Source organism: Schistocerca piceifrons, chromosome 1, assembly GCF_021461385.2.
Source record: "Schistocerca piceifrons isolate TAMUIC-IGC-003096 chromosome 1, iqSchPice1.1, whole genome shotgun sequence".
NCBI classification, from domain to species: Eukaryota; Metazoa; Arthropoda; class Insecta; order Orthoptera; family Acrididae; genus Schistocerca; species Schistocerca piceifrons.
The window spans coordinates 595842208-595859014 of record NC_060138.1 but is presented as its reverse complement, the minus strand read 5'-3'; the positions used below and the strand labels follow the sequence as shown (position 1 = coordinate 595859014).

General features: G+C 42.9%; 1 protein-coding gene across 2 annotated transcripts in view; it reads right to left on the bottom strand.

Moving 5' to 3' along the window:
• LOC124803325 overlaps positions 1 to 16230 on the bottom strand; it is a 238515-nt gene extending 222285 nt beyond the window's left edge. The window contains exon 1 of one of the 2 annotated variants that reach the window (XM_047264520.1): positions 16171 to 16230. The gene's annotated coding sequence lies outside the window, so the exon portion shown is untranslated. The remainder of the gene's footprint in view (positions 1 to 16170) is intronic. The other variant, XM_047264526.1, reaches the window with a different exon arrangement.
• Positions 16231 to 16807: the final 577 nt, after the last annotated feature.

The window sequence follows — 16807 nt, the reverse complement described above, 5'->3', positions numbered from 1 at the left end:
TCTTCCCCAGTCTTTGGGTACGAATCTTCCTACGAGCGAGCGGTTGTATTTGATTGCTAAGTATGGAGCTACTGTATTAGCATATTTTGTAAATAATCTGACTCGTGTACAATCTGGACCGAAAGCCTTGCCTCCTTAAATGTTTTAAGCTGCTTCGATACACTGATGATATCTATTTCTAAGCTACTCTTGTTGGCAGTTGTTTTTGATTCTAATTCTAGAGTATTTACGTCGTCATCTTTTGTGATGGAATTTCAGAAAACCGTGTTTGGTAACTCTGCTTTACTGGCACTGTCATCATCATCATTTTTATCGCGCAGTGAAGGTATTTATTGCCTCTTGCAACTGGTGTATTTCCCATACGACCAGAATCTCTTTTGGTTTTCTGACAGAATTCGAGACAGTGTTTCGTTGTGGAAACTATCAAAAGCATCTCTCATTGAAGTTAGCACGAAATTTCGAGCTTCTGTAAGACTTCGTCTATCTTGAGGATTTTGCGCTCTTTTAAATTTGGCATACCTTTTTCGTTGCGTCTACTATAGTGTTCTGACCTGTTTTGTGTACCAAGCGGACCTATTAATATAGTATAAATCTCTCAATAGCCATTGATACTATCTCTTTGAATCTAACCCACATCTACACTTTCACAGTCAGATTGGAAGGACTGGCGACTGTTAGGAAGGTGTGAAGCGAATTTTTTATCTACATTTTTAAACTGATACATTTTGCGTTTGTTTTTGGAGGGTTTGGATGTTACGATATTCAGTCTAGATACAACAACTTTGTGGTCACTAATCTGCTTATTTGGTCGTGATTATTTGTTGATAAGAGGTCAAGTATATTTTCGCAACCGTTCGTACTTATAGTGGGCTCCTTAACTAGCTTTTCAAAATAATTTTCTGAGAAATCGTTCAGTAAGATATCGGGCAACGTTTTATGCCTACCATTGACTTTAAAAGTGTATTTTCGCCAACACATCGAGGGTAGAGTGAAGTCTTCACCAACTGTAATTGTATGAGTGGGGTATCTACTTGAAATTATACTGAAGTTATCTTTGAACTATTCAGCAACTGTGTTATATCAGTCAGGGGGTCGGTAAAACGAACCAGTTATTAATTTATAACGGTTGTCAGGTATAATCCCCCAGCTATACTAAATCAAATTAACTATCTACTTCAATCTCAATACAAGGTAAACTACTTCTGACAGCAGTTGGGGGTGACCAACAGTATGTAATTTGTCCTTTATGAACACCTTTAGGTCCTTTGTAAATGTTAAGGCTGAACTTACTTCCGGCTCTAGCCAGATTTCCATAACTATAATGATTTGAGATTCAGTACTTACTATTCCTGCTTGGAGGTCTATTTCTTTTACAACACAGCTACGACAGTTTTCCTGCACTTTCTCGAGACCTTCTAACCGCAGAAACCGTCCAGTCCTCTTCACAGATACCCCGCTAGCCGTGTAGCCGCTTCCTGCGTGTACTTCACTCCTACCTATTTAGCGGAACTCAAAAACCCGCCATCCTATGGCGCAGTTCGAGGAGTCGGCAACCTGCCCGGTCTCAGAACCATCTGAGCTTCATTTGATTCAGTCGACGGTGCTACAGATGGTGCCCTTTGCCATCATATCGCAAGCGAGTTTGGAAGTCAGCTAACCACCCGAAACTAGAGGGAATCTCTTCTGATCCAAAGTGACACCTATATATGTGATCTACATAGGGATAAATAGACAGTGGTATACTTTGTGGAATCGAAGCAAACTGTTTCTACATATCATTTCGAGGTATTGCTTGCTAAGCCTGAAAGACATGCTGGGTCAGTTCATGATCAAAATTGCTGCCTGGTGCCTGATTGAAAGTGAACTCTCCCCGTAGCTTCCCAGACACGCTCTATGGATGAAAAGTTAGAAGGCGAGACTGATCAGACAAGGATTCGTACATGCATCAAGGCGTCTGTGACGTGAACTGCAGTGTGGGTCTTGCATATGCAGTTACACATGCAATATGGTAACTGGTCATGAGAAATGTAGCAACTGGGTTTACTATTTTTGCCACAAACTGCCGAGCATTCACCATTTTTTCACCAATCATCAAATCAATCAAGTGGCTCCCCTTGTGATGATTAAAGAAATGGGACGGTGTGGGTTTCGAGAATGGCTGCTTCAAGTGGGCTGTGTCCAGGTCGTCTACGGAGACGTTGACGTCTATGGGACAGCCACAAACGAAGTGAAATTCACAGCTGAACACCATGCAAAACCACTGGCTATCTGAGGTGATTCTGTCTCTGCATCATACAAGTATCTCTTGTCTGTACTGTAGTGTAGCCGGTAAGGGGCGCATAGCAGTTTCAGATCTCAACCGAGCTCCCAGTAATCTGTTCCCGTCGTTTCCAGGCGATACTCTGCGCTCGCCAGTCGAAAAAATCCACGGTTTTCCCGTGGTGTACAAGGAAGTATAAGAATATTCAGGAAAATTCAGGAATATGGAGATACAAGTTACGTAGGAATGATATAAACAGAAAGTGAAGGTAAGCCAAGCCAAAATGGCTGTGTGGAAAATATGAAGAAATGGAAAACGGAATGATTGTCGGATGGACTGGCTCAGAATGTAGAAAAATCAAAACATTCTTCGGTGGAATTAAAATTAAGGGCGGTGATAATAAGAGTGCAATGGTAGTTCCACTGTTAAATGCAGAGGAGAGATCATATAGATGGAAAAGGTATACTGACGGCCTCTATGATAGGGGAAAACTTTACTAATCGAGTGGTAGAAGAGCCCACAGTGAAGAGATAGGGGATTCAGTACTAGAACCAGAATTTAGAAGGGGTTTCGACGACTGTAGATCAAATAAGGCCAGACAGAGCAAGGAGGGTACCAAGAGCAGACTAGCACTAACAAAGGGGGCATTCCTGGTGGTCAGAAGGCTGCTAGTATCAAACTTAGGTCTTAATTCTAGGAGTAAATTTCTAAGAATGGATGTTTGTGGCACAGCATTGTATGTTAGTGAAACATGGACTGTGGGAAACTGGGAACAAAAGAGAATTGAAGTCTCTGAGACGTAGTGCTACAGAGAAACGCTGAAAATTAGGCGACTTGTAAGAAAAGGAATGAGGAGGTTCTCGATAGGATCGGTGAGGAAAGGAACGTATGGGAAACACTGACAAGAAGAATGAACAGGATGGCAGGACATGGCTTAAGACATCAGAGAATAACTTCCATAGTGCAGATGAAAAGGTCTCATGAACGGATCCGTGCCTACTTTTCTTGCCACGGTGTTGTCTTGCGTCCATTTCGCCACCACACTCTGTAGTCACTGCACTACAGCCAAATACCTCTGCGATCTGTCGGCGTGATACTCCGATGTCCCTCGTGCCAATGATTCGACCTGTTTCAAAGTTCGAAAGACAGAGATAAGCCGTATGTCTGCGTGCTGTAGACATTCTGTGATGTAACCTACACCTCAAAAGTTACAGTAACTTTTGACACATCCAATAACCACAATCCACTCATTTTTGTCTTAAATTGTAGCTTTGTATTGAAAAAACTGAAAATCAACTCGCATGAGGATGAAATTTTAGTCGACATATACTACAGTAATGTAAAAGCATGAACATTAGTTCGAAAGCATTCAGTCACGGTTTTCATCGTGTAAAACTTCCCATTTCCATCGTACTGAAGGATTAAGCACACGCATTTAATCCCTTTCTGCTTCCTCCGTAAATTTTGCTACAAGTATGTAGCACTCCTATCCTATGTTTACTGTCCCAACCCGTGTTAATGTGAAATATCTAATCCGGCTTAAATAAATGTGTGACATTACTTACATGACTTTGTGATACTGTCACATTATCAGCTCACCATCTGCCATATCAGTAACATTCGGAGGCTCAAAATACCTGCCCGTGATCGAGAACCACGCTTTGTCGGAAGACAGGCTTTACAAAACGCGTTACACACCTGCTAGCCGCAGCAGCGTGCAAGGCGGGCGACCACCCAGTCACGTTTCCTTTCACAGTTCTGCACCGCTGCGCCGATAGTCTATCTGACGTCCACCCAGCGAATAATAAATAAGCCGTGAGTAAAGAGCCTACGACTTTGCATGCAAAACAGCTCGGTCCATCGGACGAAGGTCAAGGTCTTGAAAGCATTCTCTACATTAACACTGCTTGTCCTCCCGCTGGGTTTATTTACGCGATACCGTTTGAGAGTACTACGAAAAACAAAGTATCCCGTTCGTTATACAAAGATGACTGTGGACAGAATTCAGTTGCATCTGTAGTGAAAGAAATTGATATCCAGATGAGAAACATAGTGTTCCAAATTAATAACCAATGGTTGTTTAAATATCAGAAATACAGTTACAGTGACGTTAACGAAAAACGCGGTGCTACCTCTATATTTAGGAACATTCTTGTAAGAAATCCCTCCAGAAACTCTCACACTGGGTTACTATGTACACTTCTGAAATATTTTTAAGAGATGCTATATAATTTCAGTACATTGGATAAACTTTCTAATCAATGATTGTTCTCAGCTGACAGATTTGTGCAGAGACTAAGTTGTGTTTCTTCAGTTAACTACCCACTCGCCCATTCTGAAACCATACATGACTGCACCAGAAAGCTCTAGACGAAACAAAGAAACGTATTATCGTAAAGAGCATTTGTAAGATACCACCACTACTTCCTCCGTAATAATCCCCATAAGAGAAACCCCGTCAGATCACAGGTTTAAATAATCATGATTGCCTCGGTTGTAGTTAAGAAGTGAGTTCTCGGGCAAGTAGCCAGGTGTTAGCGGCAAAATACACTGCTGGTCGTAACAACTGCAACGTAAAGAAGGATAGTCAATACGAAATTATACCTACTGTGCGAATGCAGTGGAGGAGGAACAATATCTCATTAAATTTATACATATTTCTGGTATATACAGGGAGTGAAATTTAGTACACAGAGCTGCCAGTCTTCGCAGCAACGATTGCTCTATCGATATCGAGTCTAACTGATCTTCGATAACTGACAGGGGTACGTCATTCCATGCTACTTCAACTCTGTCCCATATTTTAGCTGTCGTAGGAGCTGGCGTGTAGTGGTGTGACAATCAGTCATCAACTCAACATAAGATGTTTTCAATCGGTGACATGTCTGACGGAGTTGCTGGTCAGCGTAAAAGTCGAACACTGAAGGTAGTTCAAGATAGTATAGGCAATATGCGGTGGTATTGCGTTATTTTGTTGAAAGATAACATCACAGAGAACTCGAAAATATGACAGCCATCAGTCTTGACACGTCAAAATTGTGACATTTGCTGATCAAATTACTGGCTATGTGAGGTAGAGGAGACCGTGTTGTTTACCCAGTGTCACACCGCGCAATGTGTTGGACCTCTATGACATTGTCGAATGCAATCTGACGAGGCTCTCTATTGAGCCTCCACATACGGATATATCCATCATTATTCTGTTCGCACAACCGATAATCATTTGCAGGACCTACATGATACCACATTTGGCGCACCATTGTTGCTATGCCTTTCTTTGCTGCCGCATCAAGAGACGTCGCAGCAAAAATCGCTGTAGTGCACCCGTGGTGCTTCAGACTCATCACACTTAATGTGTAGATATCTATCTCACTATGGGAGCCGAGTTCCTGATTCAAGTTTGCTGTAGATGTAGGGCATTGCGTGACCCCCCCCCCCCCCCCAAAAAAAAAGCACATGTCTCTCCTCTTTGGTGCTACTCCCGTGCGACCGTTGAGATCCCGCATATCGTGAAGTATGTCTGTCCTCGTTTCCATACTCGCATGACAGTCGCGAGTTCCTGAACAGAGCAGGAATACCGTGAACCGATGAACTGAATTCTCGACAGGCAGCGATCCTGCCGCTGTCGAATTCAGACATGTGCTGACAAACTTTTCTCTTCCTTACATAAGGCATACTATTATCTCCTCACAAGCACCAACATTCATTTGAGATATCTGAATGAGAAATCTGCTGCGTAATCTTCCCTTACTTACAGAATGTAGCTGGTGTTACTCGTACCTAATTTGTGCGGTTGTGCTCAAACATAAATCATCTAAACTGCCAAGTACTGAATTCAGGATATGTTTGAACAGCACCAGGATTCTGGAAGCAAGCGTTTTGCTTAGAAGTTCAAGAGACTCCATCAGTGACACCCTACTGAGGAAAGACGTCACGTCAAAACTAATCATGATATCAGATTCTTTAAAACAGAAGTACTCTTATTTGGACAGCCTCATTACGTCGCCGTCCACAGGTAGCAACAATTAACGTGACGGTGTTCAGGGGCCCTGTACCCAAAGACGGTGTTCCTGCAACAGAACTAATTTCTGCGCATAGGTAAGTAAGTTTGTTTTCCTTTTTATGATAATTTTTACATTCCACAGCGAATACATTGGCCAGAATGGTACATGTGGACGCATGTTTTTGTTGCTGCTTCCAAGCACTGTTTTGGCGGAAGAAATATCACGCAATGCCCTATGCGAATCAGGTTAAATTTAGAACTAGCCGATGACAACACTAAGAAAGATGTTTGTGACTGGAATAAAATAAAACATAAAAGAACATGTATTAGCAGGTGTACTAAACTATATGTCACATTGTCATATATGTCACTAACTCTGCGTGATCGCTGAGTCTGATCATGTCCTGCTAACTACACCGAAGAGAAAAAAAAAACAAAAAAAAAACCTGGTACACCTGGCTAATATCGTGTAGGGCCCCCGCGAGGACGCAGAAGTGCCACAAAACCAAAGTGGCATAAACTCGACTAATGTCTGAAGTAGTGCTGGAGGAACTGACACCATAGATCCTGCTGGGCTGCACTTAATCCGTTAGAGTACGAGACGGTGGAGATCTCTTCTGAATAACACGTTGCAAGACATCCCAAATATGCTCAATAATGTTCATGTCTGGGGATTTTAGTAGCCGGCGGAAGTAGCGTGTTACTGTAGCCACTCTGTAGCAACACTGGACGTGTCGGGTGTCGCATTGTATTGCTGGAATTGCACAAGTCCGTCGGAAGCAAAATTGACATTAATGGATTCAGGTGATCAGACAGGACGCTTACATTCGTGTTACTTGTCAGAGTCGTATCTAGACGTATGAAGGGGTCCCACATCACTCCAACGGCACACGCCCCACACCACTATAGAGCCTCGACCAGACTGAGTAGCCCCCTGCTGACATGTAGGGCTAATAGATTCGTGAGGTTGTCCTCATACCTGTACACGTCCCTCCGCTCGATACAATTGGAAACGAGACTCGTCAGACCAGGCAACTACGTTTTAAGCTGCGTGAAATGCTGGTGTTGTGTCCAATGTCAGCAACGAGGAGTATTGGTTCTTCATATGATGAACCTCACATAGCATTGATCTTTTTACTCATACAACAAAGGGGACTGTCCGCATCGTCCCTCCTGTAGTCGGAAACACTTACATGTTCCAGACATCCTCCGACCGTGAGTATTGCGATTTTCACGAATCTTAATGTATACTGAGAACAACGTTTCTCGGATCAACATTAGTGTGTAAAAGTTTTTATACGTTCTTGCTGCCTGAAGTTAAAAAAAAGTCTCGTATTTTAGGTGATGGCCTCCACGTAACGAACAACTGAATATAGTGACTGCTACTATCATGGAAGTAATTGATAAGGCAGTGGCATCATGACGCCATCTCACCAAGGATCGTGTTGATTTCTGCGATGCTAGTGGCTCGTGTTACAAATTAAAGAATCTGGCAAATTTTTCTGCAAGCTATCAACGTCGAGAGCCTGCTTCCATTCAACGCTAACACTACAGTCACTTTCCTGCTTAAAGTTATTGTTGTACATTCTGATTTCTGTACCCCTAGGATGAGAGAACCGCTGTGTAATGATAAATGGGACATTTTTAATCATCAATGATAATTTTATGTTTACTCCTGAGGTGTTCAGCAACATAAATTGTTTCAACAGTAAGATGATTATATTTTAATGCCCCATTGGTGAGCTTCGTAGCATTCTGAAGCTGCACGGATTAACTCACAATGTTGCTTCTGTGTCGAAGGAAGGAAGGAATATTAGGGTGGTGCAAGGTCTGCGCTCTGAGCTACAGGGGCTGGATAAACATATGGAAACACCTAAATAAATGCATGTTTAACACCAAATGAAGACGCAAGCGAAGCTTGTCAGTTGTGCTGTTGTATTTGACGACGAATAGCACGTGTGCAACGTACTTAATACGGCGACAATGTCAGTCGTGGTCAGAACAGTGTGTTTTGTGATTGTGAGTGCATTACGTTAGAGATAAGTGCGTTAGAACGTGAACAAATTGTTGGTGCCCTTATGAAGGGTGCTTCCGTAATCAAAGTAGCCGAAGTGTTTGGTACGTCTAGAGGCACCGCGTCAATGATTTATACCGCAACAGGGAAAGCGGAAAAACATCCGCTAAGTCACAACGGGGCGAAGGAGTTGGCAGAGTCGTCATGACAGACTGTCACTGAAGAGAACTGCGGCGAAAAATTAGACGAAGACAGCTGCAAAAGTCATAGCAGATCTGACTGTAATACTTGCGAATACTGTCAGCGCCAAAACAACACTAAGGGGTCTCCATAAGCAAGGAATTGCTGGGTGAGTTGGAATTGCGAAGTCACTCATCTGTGACGCAAATGCCTGTAACGGGAAAACCTGGTGCCGAAACTATAAAACCTCGACTACGGAGCAATGGCAGAAATTCATTTGGTCCGACGAATCTTGTTTCTGTTTCCAGCCTGCGGTCGAGTTTACGTCCGAATACTGAAACATGGTTGGGGTTCACTGATGTTTTGGACAGCGACAAAACCGGCCAGAGTGGCCGAGCGGTTCTAGGCGCTACAGTCTGGAACCACGGACCGCCACGGTCGCAGGTTCGAATCCTGCCTCGAGCATGGATGTGTGTGCCGTCCTTAGGCTAGTTAGGTTTAAGTAGTTCTAAGTTCTAGGGGACTGATGACCTCAGAAGTTAAGTCTCATAGTGCTCAGAGCCATTTGAACCATTTTTGACAGCGACAAAGCGGTATTTCATGAGCCCTATTATTACATTGGATGATCGTTTTACTGTCAAGGATTATGTGACCATTTTGGCTGTTCCCCAGTGGTGGCGCTGTAGACCGGAAGGAAGATTAGGCTTCAAGGTTTCGTCGACATTGCGTCGTTGTAGACGCGGCACAAGCGCGGAAAGTTTGAAGGTTGGGGAAGGAAATCGGTTGTGCCCTTTCAAAGGAGTCATCCCGGTATTTGCCTGGAGCGATTTAGGGAAATCACAGAAACGTAGATCTGGATGGCTGGAAGCAGATTTGAAGAGTTGTCCTCCCGAATGCTGGTGACACTTCACACGTAAGGTGATGCTCTGTTCCAAGATCAAAGCGCCCTTATTCACTCAGCTCGCATGGTCCAGGACAGATTTTGTGAGCACGAGGATGAAGCGTCCCCACCCCTAGCCACAGTCACCATATCTCAGTACTATTTACAGTTGAAAACCACAGGACCTGTATTTACCCACTGCGAGACGATTGGGAGCTGCTTTGAATGACAACAGTTTTCCTACACCGTATTAGACTTGGTAATGTTTTCTGCCTCATATGTTTCTATATTTCTGTCAGCGTGGTGTCGATCGAGTTACTATCTGGTTTACGCTCTACGAAAAGATCTAAAAATGGAAGCTCTCCTTCCGTCCCCTCCTCCACAGTGACCTGATGCACGCCATCTATATACACACATCAAGCAAAGTTTTGCATCACCTCTGTTGCGAGAGTTCCGGAATCTGTACAGAAAATTTGAATAGAGGTTAACATAAATATCATTTTTGCCATTTTATTGCTCGTGAAAACCACCCATTGCATGTTGTACCACCATACAGCGAGACTTGCAGAGGTGGTGCTCCATATTGCTGTACACACCGATATCTTTAATACCCAGTAGCGCGTCCTCTTGCATAGATGCATGCCTGTATTCGTCGTGGCATACCGCCCACAAGTTTATCGAGGCACTGTTGGACAAGATTGTCCCACTCCTCAACGGCGATCGATTCGCCGTAGATCCCTCAGAGCAGTTGATGGGTCACGTCGTCCATAAACAGCTCTTTTCAATCTATTTCAGGCATGTTCGACAGGGTTCACGTCTGGAGAACATGCTGGCCACTCTATTCGAGCGAAGTAACTACCAATATGGTTGCACTATTGGTCGGAGGATGGCATTCACGCATCGAAGAGCTGTTACGGCGACTTCCATGACCACCAGCGGCATACGCCGGCCGCACATAATGCCCCCCCCCCCCCCCCCAAGGGACAGAGAACCTCCACCTTGCTGCACTCGCTGGACAGTGTGTCTAAGACGTTCAGCCTGGCCGGGCTGCCTCCAAACATGTCTCCGATGATTGTCTGGTTGAAAGCATATGCGACACTCATTGGTTAAGAGAATGTGATGCCAATCCTGAACGGTCCATTCGGCATGTTATTGAGCCCATCTGCACAGCGCTGCATGGTGTCATGGTTGCAAAGATGGACCTCGATGGACGTCAGGAGTGATGTTGCGCATCATGCAGCCTGCCGCGCACAGTTTGAGTCTAACACGATGTCCTGTGGCTGCACGAAAAGCATTATTCAACATGGTGACGTTGCTGTCAGGGTTCCTCTGAGCCATAATCAGTCGGTAGCGGTCATCCACTGCAGTCGCAGACCTTGGGCGGCCTGAGCGAGGCATGTCATCGACAGTCCCTGTCTCTCTATATCTCCTCCATGTCCGAACAACATCGCTGTGGTTCACTCCGAGACGCCTGGGCTCTTCCCTTTATGAGAGCCCTTTCTGGCACAAAGTGACAATGTGGATGCGATCGAACCACGGTATTGACCTTCTAGGTATGGTTGAACTACAGTCAACAGGAGCTGTGTGCCTACTTCCTGGTGGAATGACTGTAACTGATTGGCTGTCGGACCCCCTCCGTCTAATAGGCGCTGCTCAAGCATGGTTGTTTATATCTGTGGGCGGGTTTAGCGAAATCTCTGAACAGTCAACGTCTATCTTCAGGAGTTCTGGGAACCAAGGTGATGCAAAACTTCTTTTGATGTGTGTATTTTTGAAATCTCCAAACAGCTTCGACGGCTTAAGATATAAAAATGTTATCGATATAAACATAGTGTGACCAGTTCGTTACTATTTGTCCTACAAGACGGAATTGATAACGAAAGTTTCAAATAGCATGTCTGATAACGTTACTTTTGTTACATAAATGAATAACAAGATGCTGAAATATATGGTGCCTCATCTACTGGAACAACGGACTTACGAAGGCTGATGTAGAGATGCTGATTAGTCGGAGAATATTACGGATAATGCTACGATGGTACATGACAGAATACTCACTTCCTGAAGTATGAGATACGTATTCAATCTCAGTTATGAACATTATTAAATTCAGTTGTCAAATGAATGATGTAACAAGTTAGTATGGAGCAAGTCAGTAATTCGTGAGTACTTGTACCTCTATCACTGCTCTCTGCTTCAATATCTGCATTTCCTTACATCGATTACGGGAAATATCTCGATGGTTCGTTGGTAAGGGCACGGGAGATTTTCTTTCAAATCCTTCTACAATTCGGGTTTAGTCGTAGACACGACGTTAAGAGCTGCTCTTCTTTCCCTACTTTGCTTTCCAGCCGAACCAGTTTCAGTAAGAAGTAGGAAGTACATTAGCTTGTCCAGGTATTCATTCAAATATAGTTCCAGTTTCGAATCGAATATACAAACATTTAATTGGAAAACCAGCAGGTTCTCGGCTACCTGTTTCGTTATACGTTAAATGTTTTGTTAATCGTCTGCGGCTGTGCCTCCTCTGCTAATGACGACCGTTGCGATCTCAAGGCCAGGCCATCGGCCGTCGGCCGACGCCTCCTAACGACCCTGCCGCAACAGCAGCGGCAGCGGCAGCATCGAAAACACTGTGCGCGGCTACACGCCAGGGTTCACCGCCGGCCGCGTGCGAGGGTCACGCACATCGCGCCGTCTGCTATGCTCGACGTGCGATTACTTTACGAGCATATCGTGGCGGGATTCGCCGGCACCGAGGCCAAGCTTCAGGTGCAGGAACACATGACGTCGTGCACCTCTGTTCACCACACGAAAATAGCAACGAAATATATGTTTCAGCCACACTTTTAAGGGTAGGTTACTGATTGGCTCCTGTTCTTTAAGTTTTCAAAATGCACTTTGTTTTCGTCGTGAACACATTACAGGTCTATGTACACTTCCAATCTTTCTACAAAGTGTAGCTAAAGGCCTGATGTTGATTCTGGAAATCCTCTATCGTACTAAAGTGTAGCTACTGTCTACGAGTATGTTACACACCAACAAATCGGCTCACAGAACTTTTGGAAATCGGTTTAAAAAGGTCAGTTCATCGCTGAAGATTCGATTTTATATTTTCCGTAAGCTAGATTTAAAAAGAAGTGGCACTTATCCCGAAACAAAATTTGTCGTAACTAATTCCTGTTGAAAAATATGTTGTACTACTTTTCTCATACGCTTGATATTGGAGGATAGGAACTTTCGGTCATTTTCAAGATAAATATGTTGTAGATTGAACTCAGTGTCCCCTTTATTAACTGTTGCGTTAGCTGAATCTAAATCTTTACTAACATGTGGTGTGATTACGTCGTCGCGAAACAAAAACTTTACGTTCAGGACGGGATTCCAGTTTTCTCGTTTGAACGTAATAAAGGCAACACGACTACTTGCTGTTAACAGTAGTGAATGATCCTGATGGCAATGTTTTCTGCTGTTTGTTCATACTCTCTACATGACAATTCGATTACGTTACAGAGTAATATATGTCTATATATTAACAACAGATTCCCAAATTGTGATCAATCTGCCTTTTGCGAAGCAGAGAAATTTTAACCTTGCACTAGCTACATGCCTCTCGATAAATACAGGCGTTCTTTCATTTTAGTTTATCTGTTGCTTCAGGAGGTAAAAATAGTTACTTTACAGCACAGAGGTTAAAATTGTCGGTGGTAGTCACTTATAACTTTATTTTTTTCCCATTAATGTGGTATTTTGTTGCACGTCTAGTGTCGCAGATTAGGTGGTTCAAAGTGATTTCTGCCATGTCTCAGTACACGTTTTTTGAACATGTTTTAAAATCATTAGTTTTTGGATACCCCGTGGCGACATGCAAGTAGTCTGAGCGCTCTTTGTCTCTCTTTCTATTGGTTTTCTGCCGTCCTCCATTGTTTCCTGTACTTTTGTAATATTTTCTTCATTACGCATCCACCAGTTCCAACATCCTCCGTATTTTAGTTGGCTCATTTATCAGACTCTACATGTTTTCTCTTTAGCTTTTCCTCCTCCCAGTACATGTTTCTGAATAGTATACGAACTAGCTGTCTCACTTACCAATCACCCACGTTTTTCACGTAGTTCTCCATTATTCCTAGTATCTCCTGCTTTCGTATTTATTTGATTGCTCAGTTGTTAACGAATTGTAAAGAGTATTAAGAATATAGCACATGCAACCGAGTCGAATTCTTTCATATGGATTTTACTGAAGTTACTTAAGATGTGATTCGTAGGTTCGTTCGCTTAGTGACTGCTTTTTCCACGAAATTATGTCTGGAAATATGCTTCAACAAACCCTAAATAAACTTAAAATTCTACTTTTAAGTTCACCTTCTTATTTTTTAAGAGAATAATTCGTGAATCAAAAACGCAAGAAAAATTGTAGAATTTTTTAAACACATGGGAGTTAGAGTAGTTTACATAAAACGTATTAATGCCTCATTAAGTGCACCCACGAAGCGTAACTGACGACTGTGTGCCTCTAGAAACATTCAACATGTCATAGACAGCGTTACCTATAAAAGTATGCTTAAAACTGTCTGTGCCTACTGATAAAATGAGCTTTGAAAAATGTCACAACTACCAAAATTACATGTTCTGTGAGTCTGAGGCGGATCAAATGCTGCAGATTATTGTGCACCTCTATTGCCTTTCAACGCCACTGTTTGTTAACTCTGTTAAGCTAGTAAACAAGAGTTGATCCTCGTCGTTCCTCTGAATGATTACTTTCCAGACACATTGTATCGAATATGATCAAACGCATTTCGATCACACTCCTGCAAGCGATCTTGATTAAAATTCCGTTATTGACTACTGACAAGTTATACATTCGGAACAACCTTACGACGCGAAAGTTACCGCCACAATGCGAAAGTTCGCACAGTCGAACTATGGAGACCTTCCGCACCAACATAGAGACGTTAACCAACAATCAGTAGTGCCCAGCTTCATAAAAATAGAATTTATATTTTAGTTGTACTGCTATGCAATGAATGCATCCAACTCAAGAGCTGTTGCTCTTCGGTATTAATCGTAAAAATGCTAGTAACCCTGCACTGATGTTCTTATGGTCTTTCATAGTGACTTAAGAAGGTTCTGTATGATGTTTAAGTTATTTAGCTGCCAATCACAAATAGAATAACAGAGAGACAAGCGTTTTCTGCAACACAGTGGCAGTATGTCATGCAAATGGTATTCTAAACGCGTTTGTAACACAACTTTCTACTCGGAAGTAGCAATGTGTTACAATTAGAAGAAAGTTTTCTTGAATGCAGACACAACACGAATAGTTTTCCGCAACCAGTGCATTTTAGTGAATGTGACTGACACACACTTATCCACAGGCACGCAGAGAGTGAGGGAGAGAGCACGTAATATAAACAATAGAAATTACAGGTGTTTGGAGAATTTACAGCGCTCAATTGCAGTTTCAGTCGCAAAATACTTTTTAAACATTTTTAAACTATAGTAAAATACTTTTTGCAACTAATTATAAGTTTATACATCTTTCTGTATCGACTTTCCCAAATATATCAAAACCATAAATGTAGTGGCTGACATCAGACCTCGCTGACAGAAGAAAATAATTACAGCTCTTGAATTTTGCACAATTTTACACCTTTTTGTGACACGCTGTGTAAGATAAGTGTGGAGACGTCGTGATAAGAAATATGAAAGCACTGTTCATATCCATCGCACTTCATATTAACGAAACCCACTATCGCAAAATCATTTAACAGTTTAAAATATGCAGTTTTAGTCTAAGTCTACCCTGCAGTAAAGTTTTAACTGTAAAAACGGTCTGTCGTTATGGTATTTACATGTCGCGGTCTATAAAACGCTTTTTGAGATGATAAGCAACAACAGGCCAGCGTTGATCTAGAACGTTAATTATGTCACAGGTGTGTTTGCATGCCATAAAGTTTAACATTGTGGGCTGCTGTAATGTATTGATCTTGTATGGTTGCATGCAGAAAATAACACTTTTCATTCAGTCTGTATGTGAAGATTTCATAATGGTAGACGTGCCATAATGATAGCGGAATGATGATTTACCTAAATGAGCGACCATTAGACTCATCCATCCATGTAACAAAGAACGGCACAACCCATTTCCGGTGACAATAACTTACAGCCCCACCTGTTTGCTACAGATTCACTTTACGTAATACACTCGTAATAATGGAAAACTATGTAATAATACGTACAAATACGCTAAGAAATGTGTTTAAAAGTCCATGATATATTAAACGTATGTTGAAGACCGGCACTCAATCCCAGACACTTGTCTTTCACTGGCAATACTTTTTTGCATCTGCACTATCCACACACCAATTATCCCTCCCCTAATACATTTATCCAGCCTTCCGAACTCTGTAGTAGCTTTCTTTCGTACTTCGTCCGACTAGATCCTCGAATAAGAGGATACCACGGATATAACTGATCCACAGATAGGGGCTGTATCCAGAACGTATATTTTCATTACGATGATGCTCATGAAAAGTAGACATGTGTTACATGTGTAATATCTTGTACATTAATCACATGAAGAGAAAATAGTAATTAGACACTGTTATATAAATTAGCCAACCTTGCAACTGTAGTTGCTTTAGACAGAACGCACATGCACTGGATTGAACTCCATGTCGTATCAAAAAAATTGGTATAAATAATTATTGAATTTTAAAGGTTTTTCATCAATTTACTATGTTTGCATACCCGAGACAAGGTAATTCGAAACTGATGGAAGGCGTGAGGCAGGGATACTCATACCGCTGAGAGGTGGGTGGTGGCTGCCTTACCTGGTGCTCAGCCGGCGGATGTCACTGAGTGGCGTCTGGACCTGTCGCTGTCGGTGTCGGGTGCTCCTCTCCGCGGCCGGAACAGCCACTTAATGTCTGCGCCCAGACGCGCTGGCCAGGCGTACGCCGCTGGCCACACCCTGCCCCCGCCACCGACCTGTGGTTCGCGCCCGCCCGGGACAACCCACTGGTGACTCCAGTGCTGTGTCGGGACAGGACCTGATTCGCCATGAGTACACAATTATCGTGGTCGTCAATGAAAAAGCTGTTACAACCGTCTTAAGATCTCCAACGTTCGTAAACAGCACTACGGTAATACTAACTATTCACAGGGGATTCCCCTTTTCTTCAAATGGTTCAAATGGCTCTGAGCACTATGGGACTTAACACATGTGGTCATTAGTCCCCTAGAACTTAGAACTACTTAAACCTAACGAACCTAAGGACATCACACACATCCCTGCCCGAGGCAGGATTCGAACCTGCGACCGTAGCAGTCGCGCGGTTCCGGACTGAGCGCCTAGAACCGCTAGACCACCGCGGCCGGCTCCCCTTTTCTATTCAAAATAAAAACGCATGTCTTTAAAGATACATACGTCTTCAATAGTCCTCGAGTTGATCAAAAACTGTAAATGTA